This window comes from Diceros bicornis, chromosome 6 (genome assembly GCF_020826845.1).
Source record: "Diceros bicornis minor isolate mBicDic1 chromosome 6, mDicBic1.mat.cur, whole genome shotgun sequence".
In the NCBI taxonomy this organism is placed as follows: domain Eukaryota; kingdom Metazoa; phylum Chordata; class Mammalia; order Perissodactyla; family Rhinocerotidae; genus Diceros; species Diceros bicornis.
Window position 1 is genome coordinate 60533881 of NC_080745.1, and position 14562 is coordinate 60548442.

General features: G+C 37.9%; 1 pseudogene; it reads left to right on the top strand.

Annotated features, from left to right (window-relative positions):
- Positions 1-4291: 4291 nt before the first annotated feature.
- Positions 4292-14562, top strand: part of LOC131407284 (cytochrome P450 2C9-like) — a 556896-nt pseudogene continuing 546625 nt past the window's right edge.

The following is a 14562-nucleotide window of genomic DNA, read 5'->3' on the forward strand; positions in this document are numbered from 1 at the left end:
CAATGAGTAGAAAACAGTAACAAATATGGTAGGTATTAATCCAACCGAATCAATAATCACTTTAGACATCAATGATTAAATATACCAATTAAAGCCAGAGACTGTCAGAGTGTATTAGAACGGCTCAATTATATATTATCTAGAAGAAACCCATTTGAACTATAAAGACACATATAGATTAAGAGTAAAGGAATGGAAAAACACATACAACGTTAATACTAATCTAAAGAAAGCTAGAATAGTTCTACAAAATTCAGACAAAACTCGCTGCATAGCAAAGAAAATTATTAGGTATAAAGAGTATCCTTAATAAGTATGTATCATAGTTACATAATAATAAAATAATCAATGTTCCAATAAGACATAACAACCTTTAAAGTTCATGCATCAACAAAATATGTGAAGCTAAAACTGCTAGAACTGTAGGGAAAAATAGATATATCCACTGTTTTAGTTGGAGGACTCAATACCCCTCTATCAGAAATGGACACATCCAAAAGGCAGAAAATCAGTAAGGGCAGAGTTAAAGTGAATGGCACCATCAATCAACTGGATCTAATTGACATTTATAGAATACTTCACCCAACAACAGCAGAATATGCATTCTTCCCAAGCTCACATGGAAGATAGACCACATTCTATACCACATACTTCTTAACAAATTTAAAAGAATACAAATCACACAGTGTCTGCTGTCAGACCACAATGGATCTAAATTAGAAATCAATAACAGAAAAATAGCTGCAAAATCCCAAAATATTTGGAGATTAAGCAACACACTTCTAAATAACACATAGGACAAAGAATAAATCTCAAGAGAAGTTAAAAACATTTTGAACTGAATTAAATGATAACAGCTTATCAAAATTTGTGGGATGCAGCAAAAGAAGTGCTTAGAGGGAAATTTATAGCACTGAATTCTAAAAAAGAAGCAAGATATAAAATCAGTAATGTAAACACCCACCTTAGGAAATTAGAGAAAGAAGAGCAAATTATATCCAAAGTAAGCAGAAAAAAAGAAACAAAAATCAGCAGAAACCAATGAAATTGAAAACAAGAAACCACAGAGGAAATCAATGAAATCAAAACCTGGTTCTTTGAAAAGTTCAATAAAACTGATAAAGCTCTATGGGGGCTGCCCCAGTGGCGCAAGCAGTTAAGTGAGCACACTCCACCGTGGCAGCCCAGGATTCGCCAGTTCAGATCCTGGGCACACACTGACATACCACTTGTCAAGCCATGCTGTGGTGGCTTCCCATATAAAGTGGAGGAAGATGGGCATGGATGTTTGCCCAGGGCCAGTCTTCCTCAGCAAAAAAAAAAAAAAAAGGAGGATTGGCAGATATTAGCTCAGGGCCGATCTTCCTCACACACACACACAAAAAAACCCGATGAAGCTCTAACCAGGCTAACCAAGAGAAAAAGAGAGAAGACACCAATTACTAACGTCAGAATTAAAAGAGGGGCTGTCTCTACTGATACCACAGACATTAGAAGGATAATAGAGGAATATTATGAAGAACTTTATGCCCACAAATTAGGTAACTTGGGGAGGAGAAATGGATAGATGGAGCACAGAGGATTTTTAGGGCAGTGAAACTATTCTGTATGATACTATAATGGTGGATACAAGTCATTATACACTTGTCAATATCTGTAGCATGTACAACACTAAATGGGAACCCTGACATAATCTTTGGACTTTGGTTAATGTGTCAATGTTGTTTCATCAATTGTAACAAATGTACCACACTGGTGAGGGTTGTTGATGGTGAGTGGGAGAGGCTGTGTGTGGGTGTGGGAGAGAGTAGGTGGGAACCATGTAATTTCTGTTCAGTTTTGCTGTGAAACTAAAACTCCTCTAAAAAATAAATTATAATAACTTAAAAGAAAACTCCTAATCCACAACTCTAACTTAACTGAAATTTTCATTACTCTGTGACAACGGAGGGCTTAATGTTGATGCCCTTTTGATCACTGGATAGTGATAAGAATGCTATTAGATGTGAGATGTCACTGAACTGGGAGTTGGAAAACTGGGATTCTAAGACAAGTTCTTGCCCTAATGAAGTGGTGAAACTTTGTTTCACGAAGTCACCAATTGCTCATTTGAAAAAAAAAGATTAGACTAGTTGATCTCAGAGATCCCTTCTATCTTTAATTATCTTTGACTCTTTCATTCTGTAAAAAGAAAGGGCCAGTCAGGAGCCTCACCAGAATGAAAGTGAAATAGAGCAGTGACACTCATTTCTCAAGGATAAATGGTTGCTCTGAAGACAGTGACTGAATTTATTTCATCCAAAATAAACTGGTATGGTTTTGTAAAAGTTTGGAGCTATGTGAGGTAGGCAGTAAATTACTGCGTCTCTTTGTCTGGATAAAGGTTTTATATACCAAGTCTGGAATCACTCAAATTTAAAGGATACAAAAGTGAACTTTCCCGATCCGCATTTTAATCAACTGGTGAGGTAATTCTTAACCAAATTAATAAATTTGGAAAGTCACTGATTAAAGTGAATAATGAAATATTGAATCACAGTACACATTAAGTAGATGTGGTGACCACGGTGAACTGAACGTTGGCTTGGCAGGAAACGTGCACGACTCAGGGGATGTGAGTTCCAGTCTCAGCTCTGCCACCTGCAGATACCATGTCCTTGACCCAAGTACTGAACCCCCAAGGCCCAGTTTCCTCATCCTTAAAATAGGAATAATTTTGCCTTAGGCGAATGTCATGGAGAGAATCAAAAGAGATACGATGCATGTGAACATTCTCTTAATTGTCCGAATTCATGTAAATATGAGGAACAAAACATTTTATAATTAGATCTTGAGAAAATTTATTTTTTTCTTATAAAAAGATCTTAGAAATAACTGCACTGATCAATTTAGAACAAATATGATGGTATCTTTATAGAACACGTTTGTAAAGCATTGTCATTAGTGATCTAGTGATGTACATCATTCCAGTGATATTGAGATCCTCATGACCACTAAATGTCATCCCCTGTTCAGGTCTGCATGTTGTGGTGGTTCTGTGCTGGGGGTCTGTTTAATGAAGTCCCTGCCTCCCATCCTCCACTGAATCCATGCCGGTTGTTCTGTGTACAATTTCCCTTCCTTGCTGTGCATACTTCGTTCCATTTTATTCTGACAAAGACAAACTCAAAAAGGCAGTAGAAGCAGCTGTGTCTGGAGGCGACCGGGAGGCAGGGGAAGCCATGGTTTCTCAAGCCCTCTCCACTAAATTCTCGAGACTAGCTCTTCCCTCAGTTTCACCTCTGCAGTGATGGAGAGGGGAGAATCTCTCTTCTATCTTTTATTTCTTCTCCTGAGAATCTACGATCCTTTTACCCTTGGAGTTAAGTAAGGGGTATCTATTTAATGTGAAGCCTGTTATTTTGTGAACAGAGTCAGTGGAGTGTATATTCAGAGTAACATGTTTGGGGGTTTGATTTGGTTTTGCTAAAATTGTTCTTGAGGCATCTGTGGTGTAAGTGAGTGTATCACAATGGGCATCAGGAGATCTCAGTTTAAATCCTAGTGTTATCAATTACGAGCTGTGTGACACTGAACAGGTCTCTTTTTGTCCCAGAATCTCCCTTTCTCCCATTTGGAAAATACAGCACAGTAATCTCTACTTTTCAGTGGTTTTTTTTTGGTGGGAGTGGATTTCATGGTAAAAGGCATGTAAATCTACTCAGCTAATTACTTTATACGTGTTGGATCTTTCAAGATGTTTGCGTTTGTTAGCTATTCTATGTATAGGCAGCTGTAATGTTAGCACAGTAGTTTAAAATATTGAAAAATGTTTCATTTTCAAGAACAAAGTATCCTAGTGGTAAATATAGCATTAAGGGATAAACTTTTTTTTTTTTTGTATAAAATGCATAGAATATATTGATTGTCCTCAAAGTCATAAATTCCCAACTGGTCCTTGATTTGAATCCAAAGTTTTGAGCCTTTTTTGACATAAAGTAATTTACCTCGGCCGGTGCAATTCTGGCTGCATATTGGAACTGCCTTCTTTTTTTAATTGTCAGTACCTGGACTCCAACCCAGTATAGCTAAATCAGAATGTCCAGAGTGGCCAGTGGACAGAAGGAAAACAAGACTAAAGAACCCTTTATTTCTATCTTTATCAGTGGGCCAAAAGTCCACTCAGAAGAGAATATAAAGTGGATGTAACTGATTACTCTCTTATACCTCAGAGAGCCACCTGATGAATCAACAGGGAGTGTTATAAAAGCTTTGGATTTCAGGCTTACAGTTGTCTAAGTAAGAAAAGACAATGGATCTGGTTGTGGCCCTGGTGCTCTTTCTCTCCTGTTTGCTTCTCCTTTCACTCTGGAAACAGAGCTCCAGGAAAGGGAGGCTCCACCTGGCCCCACTCCTCTCCCTATTATTGGAAATATTCTTCAGTTAGACGTTAAGGACATCAGCAAAGCCTTAAGTAATGTTAAGTATGTTTTATGTTCCTCTAGTAGCTTGCAAAAGGTAAGTAAATTAACCCCAATTTTAAAAATAAAACATATTCCCGGGGCACACTATAGAGATCGGATTGGTGGTTACCAGAGGGGAAGCAAGGAGGGAGGAGGGGGAAAGGGATAATTAGGCACGTGTGTGGTGATGGATTGTAGTTAGTATTTGGGTGGTGAACATGAGAACGTGATGTAATCCATGCACAAATAGAAGTATAATGATGTACACCTGAAATTTATACAATGTTACAAACCAGTGTTACTGCAATAAACAAAAAATCAAAACAAACCCAAAAAGTAAAATAGGTCATTGTAAAGCAAATTACTCCCTGTGAATTTTGATATTTCTTTTGCCTTTTCTGGTCTGTCATTGTCATAAATAATGGAACGAAGCAATGTGTTTTGTGAGCAGAAAAACATTTCAGGTTTTGTAGGGTAGAATCAGAATAATAAGGTGGCAAAAGCCAGGACTGTTGCTTCCCTTCTTTGTCTTGCAGCCATTTGCTATGTTTTTTTTTTTTTTTTTTTTTCTGAAAGTAAATGGTAAGGAAGTGTTTGTGATTAGATTTCATCCAGAAGCCATCTACTATGTAAACTGTGTATTTTGTTCAGATAGCCATGAAAACTGAATTTCTCTGAAGAAGAAAATTGTGCCTGATGTCAAGGAAATGGCTCTGGGTTCAGAACCAGCATGATTGAATGAAAGAAAGAAGTAATTAGTCAGGGCCTAATTGGTGGTAACAGCATTCATTTGGATTCTGCACGAAGCTGCTGTCTGTACCCTATGAATGCTTCAGGTGGAAGAAAGAGTTCTTCAATGAGATGCTGCCTGTCCTGGCACTGTAGTGATGCTAGCTGCCTTCTGCAGATCACAAACAGGGCTGGACATTAGAATTGTTTGAATAATTTTTGAAAATATAGATTTCTAGTATTCATCACAGGGCTATGGAATCAGAATTCCCATGGGAAGAGCTCTACAAGTGATCCTGAAGGAGTCAGTTGGGTATTGGTCCAAAGGTGGGCATTGAGGATTGATATATTGCTCAAGGATCAGAGATTGAATAAGAAGAGGTTCAAATTTGAATCTTCTATATAGTAGCCATGAGATGCTGGAAATGAATTGGAATTCTCTGACCTCGGTTTCCTTATTTGTGAGTGGGGCAAATAAACCTACCGAAGGTGCTGCTATGAGGATTAATTGTAATCTGTGTACCAATTACTTAGGCCATAGCCTGGCACATCACAGGCCATTCGTAAGTGGCAGCTATAACAATCACCCTCATATTTATGTTAACTTCAGATATATTTTAGGCTGTGTGTGGCAGACAAAAAAAACATAAATAGAGGATGTTAATATCATTCTGAATCAGGAACAATATATTATCAAATAGTGATTTCTTTTGCTATTATTTGCATCCCCGTCCCTAGCTCTCAAAAGTCTGTGGCCCTGTGTTCACTCTGTAATTTGGCATGAAGCCCACTGTGGTGTTATATGGATATGAAGCAGTGAAGGAAGCCCTGATTGATCTGGGGGAGGAGTTTTCTGGAAGAGGCAGTGACTGAAAGAGATAACAAAGGACATGGTAGATGTGTGAGTGCCCATATTCAGCATTGGTAATGGGCGTGGGGAGGATGGAAAACAGGAATTTGGAGAACTCCTTGGCAGAGCTTGGCACAGCCAGGACGCCACTAACTGTCAGTTTCCTCCTCCTTGCCTCAGACCTCCTTCCCAGTTTCTGTTTCCCCTCCTGGTAGGAATTGTGTTCAGCAATGGAACTAGATGGAGGGAGATGCGGCGCTTCTCCCTCATGACCCTGAGGAATTTCGGGATGGGGAAGAGGAGCACTGACGGCTGAATTCTAGAGGAAGCCTGCTGCCTTGTGGAGGAGTGGAGAAAAACCAATGGTGTATGGGATTCTGTACTCTGTTACTCTGACCCTAATAGACTGTTCTCTTCTCTAAAATGATGTCCCTGGAAACAATTGAGGGGCAGCCAAATCTTACATTATGGGTAGTGGCTACCAGCCCTCAGGTGGAGGAGGGAGGGTTTGAAGCAGAGAGCCAAGGGAGCTTTTGTGTATCTATGATTGTGTGTGTACACTCATGATTATGCATACAGTGTGGGTATAAAACATCATTTAATCCTAGACTCTCCTGAACTTTGTTTTCAAATCAGAAATCATGAAAAATAGTTTTGAGTCATTTTCTGAAATTGTTAGAGAGCAATGTTTTTCGTATAGCACAAATGTGCTTTGCCTATTCCAGAGCATTTCACCAGGGAATACTTGTCAAGTGAACTTGGTGGGAATGACCTCATCACACTCTTATGGAGCAGGAAACAAGGGACATGTGCTTTCACCTAATTGGACTATATTTATATGGTCAGCCTCACGGACATATCTGAGAGTTTGTTGCAGGGTCCATGCCTACAGTTCTGGCCAATAATAATGCCATCTATGGTTTTAATCGCTTAGGCTTATCTTAGTACAATTGTCATCAATTATAACTTCTGTGTAAAGATAGCACTGTTTTAAAAATGTCGGCATTAATTATTTTTTGTTACTCACTATTCACTCCATTGATTTATACATTTTGAATAAATATATGTAACATCACAATTCTTCAAAATACAGAAATATCAAGTTATAATATGTTTTATTTAAATAGATCACAACCATTATCAATAACTGCTTACCCTGTCTCCTCTAAGTGGAATTTGGCTCTGTTTTCAGTTTTCTAAACTTGTCCCCATCTCTACTGGATTTTGGAAACAAATTCATGCTACAGTAATTATTTACCTCCCACTGCCAAGTGTAATAACCTGTAAAGTGCTTGTCACAAAGACTCTGATTTTCAGCTTGGATTATAAATTACTATGTTTTTTAAATTCTTTCTTCCATAAGAAGTGAAAGGAAAGACTGAAAATCAGATTTTACCTGTGAATCACATACACAAAAGAAATCCCCAAAACTTACCCAAATCCTCAACACTTACCCAAATTGTGTGACATTGAAGCCACTAAACACATTTCTTTTTATTCTGTGCCCTACCATTTATTCCCTACAGTTTAAAAAAGTTTATAGTAAAAAACCACATTATGTGAAATCTACCCTCTTAACCATGTTTCCTTTTATTCTGTGCCCTACCATTTCTTCCTAATACTTTAAAAAAATTTGTAGTAAAAAACCACATTACGTGAAATCTACCCTCTTAACAAATTATTAAGTGTACATTATAGTATTAACTATAATAACACTGTGTACAGCAAGTCTCTAGAACTTTTCATCTTGCACGACTGATACTCTATACCCATTGAACTGTGAATCTCCATTTCCTCTTCCCCTAGGATCTGGCAGTTAGCATTCTACTTTCTGTTCCTATGAGTGTGACTACAGATACTTCATACAAGTGGAATCATGCAGTATGTCTTCATCTGTGATCGACATATTTCACTTAGCATGATGTCCACAAGGTTCATCCATGTTATAGCATATGACAAGATTTCTTTCCTTTTTATGACTAAATAATATTCCAGAGTATGTATTTACCACGTTTTCTTTGTCATTCATCACCAATGGGCATTTCCATTGGTTCTACATTTTGGCTATTATGAATAACGCTACAATGAACGTAGGAATGCAAATATCTCTTTGAGATCCTGATTTCAGTTATTTTGGATAAACACCCAGAAGTGGGATTGCTAGGTCATATGGTAATTTGATTTTTAATTTTTAATTTTTTGAGGAACCTCTATACTGTTTTTGATAGTAACTGCACAATTTTACATTATACCAACTGTATACAAGAGTTCAGTTTCTCCACACCCTCAACAACACTTTTTTTCTTTAATAATGGCTGTCCTAGCAGATGTGAGGTGATATCTCATTGCCTTTCACTTGCATTTCCTATGATTAGTGATGTTGAGCATCTTTTCATATACCTGTTGAACATTTTTTTCTTCCAATAGTTTTAACATATCATCCCACCCTTCCTGTCCTGTGAGTTTCTGCTGAGAAATCTGCTGATAGTCTTATGGAGGTTTCTCTTGTATGTGATGATTGTTTTTTCTCTTGCTGCTTTTAAAAATCTCTCTTTGTCTTAGATATTAGACAATTTTATTATAGTGTTTGTTGGTAAAGATCATTTTGGGGTAAAATTTTGGCAAAATCTATCAGCTTCATGAACTTAGATGTTTGAATCTCTCCCCACATTTGGGAAGTTCTCAGGCATCATTTCTCTGAATATGCTTTCTTCCCCTCTCTCCCTCTCTTCACCTTCTGGGACTCTATTATTGTGTAGATTGTTTCTCTCAATGATAGCTTGTAGTTCACATACACTTTATTCACTCATTTCGTTCTTTTTTCTTTGTTCTCCTCTGACCTGGTAATTTCAAGTGACCTGCCTTCTACTTCACAGATTCCTTCTTCTGCTTGATCCATTCTATATTTGATGCTCTCTCTTGCATTTTTTTTTTCCATTTCGTTGATTGTTCTTCAGCTCTGAAATTGTGTTTGGTTCTTTTTTGTGATTTCTATCTCTTTATTAATCTTCTCATTTTGTTCACATGTTCTTTTCCTGATTTTCTTGAACTGTCTTTCTGTGTTTTTGTGTAGCTCACTGAGATTCCTGAAAACCACTACTTTGAATCCTTTTTCAGGCAGGTCACTAATCTCCAATTCTTTGCATCAGCTCTGAAAAATTATTGTGTCCCTTTAGTGGTGTCATGTTCCTTGATTTTTCATTTTCCTTGAAGTCTTACATTGCTGTCTTCACATTTGAAGAAGGAGTCAACTCCTCAGTCTTTAACAACTGGCTTTGGGAGAGAAATACCTTCCGTCAGCCATGTTACAGATTCTGAGGCTATCTCAGATGTTTTCTATGGATATGCCTGCTTCACACTTCTTGTTCCCTCTGAGGGAATAATTCTTAAAAGTGTATGCCTCCTCTCGATCCTGCAAAGCCAGGCCAGGTGCTGACTCTCTCTCATTTGCTTGATTTCACTAGGGCAGTGCTAAATGCTGGAGTTTGTGTGGATTATCCAAATCTCACAGAGTTGTGCTGGTTTTCTGTGCGTGCTCACTAGCTGTCTGCAAAGGTTCACTCTTGCTGCCATTGGGGCATGTACACGCAGCCAGCCATAGGTGCGTGTGTGTGTAGGTGAGATGCATAGAGTTTTGTGTGTGCCTATGGGTCCATTGGGGTAAACCACTGGTGAGACATCCCCAGTGGTGCATGGATGAGCTTCCTGTTTGAGTCCTTGAAGCTGTAAGTAGGATCTGAATCCCTTTGATGCCCTCTGAGAGCCCTGGATGTTGTTCTCCCATCCATTTCCTGCCCTCCAGATGTGTACTATACCTTAGTTTTCTCGATAGGTTGAAAAGGAAGTGGGTATCTTTGGCAGCAACCTGCACACCTGGGGAAGCTTTTCCCTCACTCACACATTCTCGCTTTCCCCCATGGGAGAAATCATGGGCCAAGAAGGACACTCTTGGCACTGATCTGTGCCACTTGTGGTGAGGGTGTTGCAAGTAAAGTGAAAGTGTTCCCTTTACACTCTTCAGTGCGTCCAATCTTGGATTTTCTTTCTTTTCTTTTTTTTTTTTGCTTCAATGGTTTTGGAACTTTCTTCTGGACTCCCAGACTTCCACAAAGACACTATCATTTATAGGTGATTGTCAAAATTGGTATCTTCGGGGAGAAGGAGGTAGAAAACTCCTATTCCACCATTTTGATGAAAATACATACTTTCATGTTGTGTCCATTAACATATTTTAATAGGGCTATTTTTTATACTTTTCTCTTTTAAATTCTATATCAGAATTAATAGTGGTTTATGCATCACCTCTACATTATTATAATATTGTATTTTTGTCCAAATATTTGCCTATATCCACAGGTTCTATACTTTCATATGCTTTTGTGTTGCTGTTCAGTGTCCTATTTCAAATTTAAGGACTCCCTTTTGTATTTCTTGTAAGACATGTCCAGTGGTGATGAACTTCCTCAGTTTTCGTGTATCTGGGAAAGTCTTTTTTTTCCTTCATTTTTGAAGAATAGTTTTCCAGATATAGTACTCTTGGTTGGCAGCTTTTCTTTCTCCACTTTGAATATATCACTCCGTTCCATTCTGGCCTGCAAGATTTCTGCTGAGAAATCCACTAATAATATTATGGTGTTCCTCTTATATGTGACAAACCACTTTTGTCTTGCTGCTATTAAAATTCTCTCTTTGTCTTTGACTTTTGACAATTTCATTATAATAGTCTCAGTGTGAATTTTCTTTGTTCATCCTATTTAGAATGTGTTGGGCGTCTTGAATCTGTCTGTTATTTCCACCCACCACCCACCCCTCGCCCCTAGATATGGGAAGTTTTCTGCGATTATTTCTTTAAATAATCCTTCTGCTCTTTTCTCTCTCTCTTCTACCATAATGCATATATTAGTCTCTTTATCGTCCCATAAGTCCCCTAAGCTTTCTTCACTCTTTTTCATTCCTTTTTCACTTTGTTCTTCTGATTGCATATTATCAAATGACCTGTCCTTAAGTTTGCTAATGCCTTTTTTCTGCTTGATCAAGTATGCTGTTGAAAGTCTTTAGCAAATTTTTTAGGTAGGTTATTGTGTTCTTCAGCCCCCTAAATTTCAGCTGTTTAGTTCTTTTTTTATGTCTTCTATTTCTTTGTTCATATGCTCATTTTGTTCATGAATCATTTTCTTGACCTGATAAAGCATCTTTATCACTTTTTAAAAAAATCCTTTGTTGGGACCGGCCTGGTGGCACAGCAGTTAAGTGCACACACTCTGCTGTGGCTGCCCGGGATTCACAGGTTTGGATCCCGGGCATGCACTGACACACTGCTTGTTAAGCCATGCTGTGGCGGCATCCCATATAAAGTAGAGGAAGATGGGCATGGAAGTTAGCCCAGGGCCAATCTTCCTCAAGAGACAAGGGGAGAATTGGAATCGGATGTTAGCTCAGGACTAGTCCTCCTCGCAAAAAAAAAAAAAAAAAAAAAAGAAAAAAAATCCTTTGTTCAGATAATTGATATTACTCTATTTCTTTGGGATCAGTTTCTGGAGATTTATTTTGTACCTTGGTTTTTTTTTGTACCTTATTTTGTACCAGGAAGCCATGTTTCCTGCTTCTTTGTGTGTTTCATAACTCTGTGTCAGGATTCATGAATTTGAAAAAATAGCCACCTCTTCCAGTCTTTATGGATTGGCTTTGTATAGGGCAAACCCTCATCAGTTATCCTGGCTAGAGATTCTGGAGGGCTCTGAAGCCTTTTTCTTTTGGTGGATGCAACTTGTTTGGGCCTGTGCATACAATTTCACAATTAGAGAGGCTTGCTGGTTTCTTTCTCAGGAGCTAATAATCTCTTGTTCCCTTTGTTGTATTTGTTTGCAGTACTGCAAGTTCCCTGGTTCAAGAGAAACAGGCTACTCCACTCTCCTTTTTCTCAATGGCATGTGAAGTTTGTAGGCTTCCCCTTAGTGCCCTGAGTCAGGTGAGACAGATACCAGTCCCTTGCGTGGCCCTCTAAAAAGCCAGAATACCAGATGCATGCTTTACTCCTCTCCCTTTCCCCTTGAAGGAAGAGCCTCAAGTTGTACACCATCTGTGGATCATGCCAGTCCGTGCTGGCCACAGCAAACCACTACCCCCGTCTCGCCTTTATTCTCAGTGATCCCAGGCATTCAGACTATGCCAGTTCTGTCAGCACTCCTAGTGAAGTAAGACAGACACAGTCCCTCATGCTGGTACATGGGATGCATGCTCCATCCTTCTCTTTTCTATGATGAAGTTATCACAACCTGGGACATTCTCTACCAGCATTTAGTTGTGCCAGCTTGGGGGTGGTGCTGATGCAGGTAAAGTGAAATTGTTCTTCTTACCAGTTTTAAGGTGACTGTTCTCAGCTTGGTGCTCACCTATGGTACTACAAATTCTTAATTAGATTCTGAAAATCTCATAAAGGAATTTTAGTCAATTTATTGCTACTTAATCAGTGTTTGTATGGGGAACAAGGGCTAGAATTTCCTATTCCACCATCTTCCTGTTGTCAATCAGCTGCAATACTTTTGATGCAATTTGTCTTTAATTACATCTATAGATGTGAGTTCTGAATCTCTTTACGTATAGTTATCTTTTATTGATCATTTGATTGCAGCAATTTTATTTTACAGATTCCCTACCGAAAAAGAAAACTTTTCCTGTAATGTAATTTCTTTACCAGAAATATGATAAACTTGTTTTAAAGGATGAAAAAATTTATTAAAGCATACTTTTCTGTGTCTGGCTATACAGAACAGTGTCCCAGAAGTCTGCATAGGGCTGCTTTGCCAAAATAAGTTAATTTTTTATGCTTATTGGAAATACTGGACATTTAATTCCTAATGAGGGAATTTTTTTAAAATATTGAAATGAAAAAATAAAAGAACCCCTTTTTATCAATTTATCTTTTTTGTTTGACTGGGATTCACGCTTGGTATAATAATTCTCATTTTATTTTATTTTATACAAAGAAATCCATCCTATAATAAATATTTATTTGTATTAGAGTTTCTGCCAATACAACATGGATACTTTCTGCTTTTTTACACTTATCCCTTCAAATATATGACTTCTCCCTCAATCTCTCTCTTGATCTTCCCCCTGTGATTCTACATATAATTCTTTCAACTATTCATTACACATAAAACACTTTAAGTTCCCTAACTATTCTCTCTCTTTCTATATAAATTTTCTACAGGCTTTGCAGACAGATAATATTCAGCACTGATAACATTAATTATTACATGATATGAAAAGCCCTCTTTAAATGTTTTTTTTTTTTCTATTTCCCTTCCAATTAACAAGGACCTTGGGTGAAAAGGGTACAAACAAAGACAATGGATGTGAATTGAATGTTAAAAAAAAATTATTTAAAAATCTAGGTTGGAATGATCTACACAAGTTGAGGTAAAAGTGATGTGTTGATTTTACGTGTTGCATAATTTTGCTGTTAAGGGAATTTGTAGGTAAGATATTGCTTTAGAGTTTCTAAAATTATCTTTACCTGTTATCCCAAAGACGAATTTTTTCATACGTACATTTTAATGGTGTTTTAAAATTGTTTCTCATTCTTTAGCTTCACCCTGTGATCCCACTTTTATCCTGGGCTGTGCTCCCTGAAATGTGATCTGCTCCATTATTTTACAGAACTCTTTTGAATATACAGATCAGAATTTTCTAAGCATAATGAAAATCTTTGATGAAAACATCAGGATTCTGAGCTCTCCATGGATGCAGATGTGGCCAAGATTCTTTCTTCCTGAGGAATCATGTACGTTCTTTTTCTCCAAGACATCCAAATCTATATATGCACCAAGTTGTGAAGTGAATGTGTGAACACCACAGTCCTGCCCAGAGGTTAGTGTCATGGAGTGAATATGTGAGAAAGATGACCGAGCCTTTAACGATAGACAGGAAAATACATGCCCAGAATACAGAACTGGAATTCAATCCCATTGACCCTGTCCAGTGTTTTTTACACTAAACTCCCCAAAGCCAGTTTCCATAAAGTACTTTGATAACTTCCCTAAAGCATGCCCATGGCACTAAATGGACTTCCAGGCCCTTCTTGAGGGGTTTCCATTACACACAAGTATTGTCATTCCATCAATTCTTAGTGACTTCATCGCATTAGTTGGCAGAAATACCTGCCTTTATGAAGTAAGAGAATATCTCCTTCAAATAGAGAGAGTGTTTGGGGCCACAAATGCTGCCAGGGAACACTGACTAGGATAGGAGTGCTTGATGCTTCGTTGGCATCCTATATGGCAAGGTAATGGTTTTGGGGATGATGAAATGATTGGTTTTATGGTACATGAATCATAAACAAACATCACAATTTTACCTGTGCAGAGGTAAAATGTTCTGCATTCTGCCTAAAATATAATGATGTGTTCTTAGAGAAGTCATATAACTGCTCTGGTGCACAGTTACTTTATATATAAAATATTGAGTTGTGTGTGGCATCTACAAAATGTGAATCATAATATTTCCTGCCAGCCCATATTTGAAGATTGTGGGAAAGAA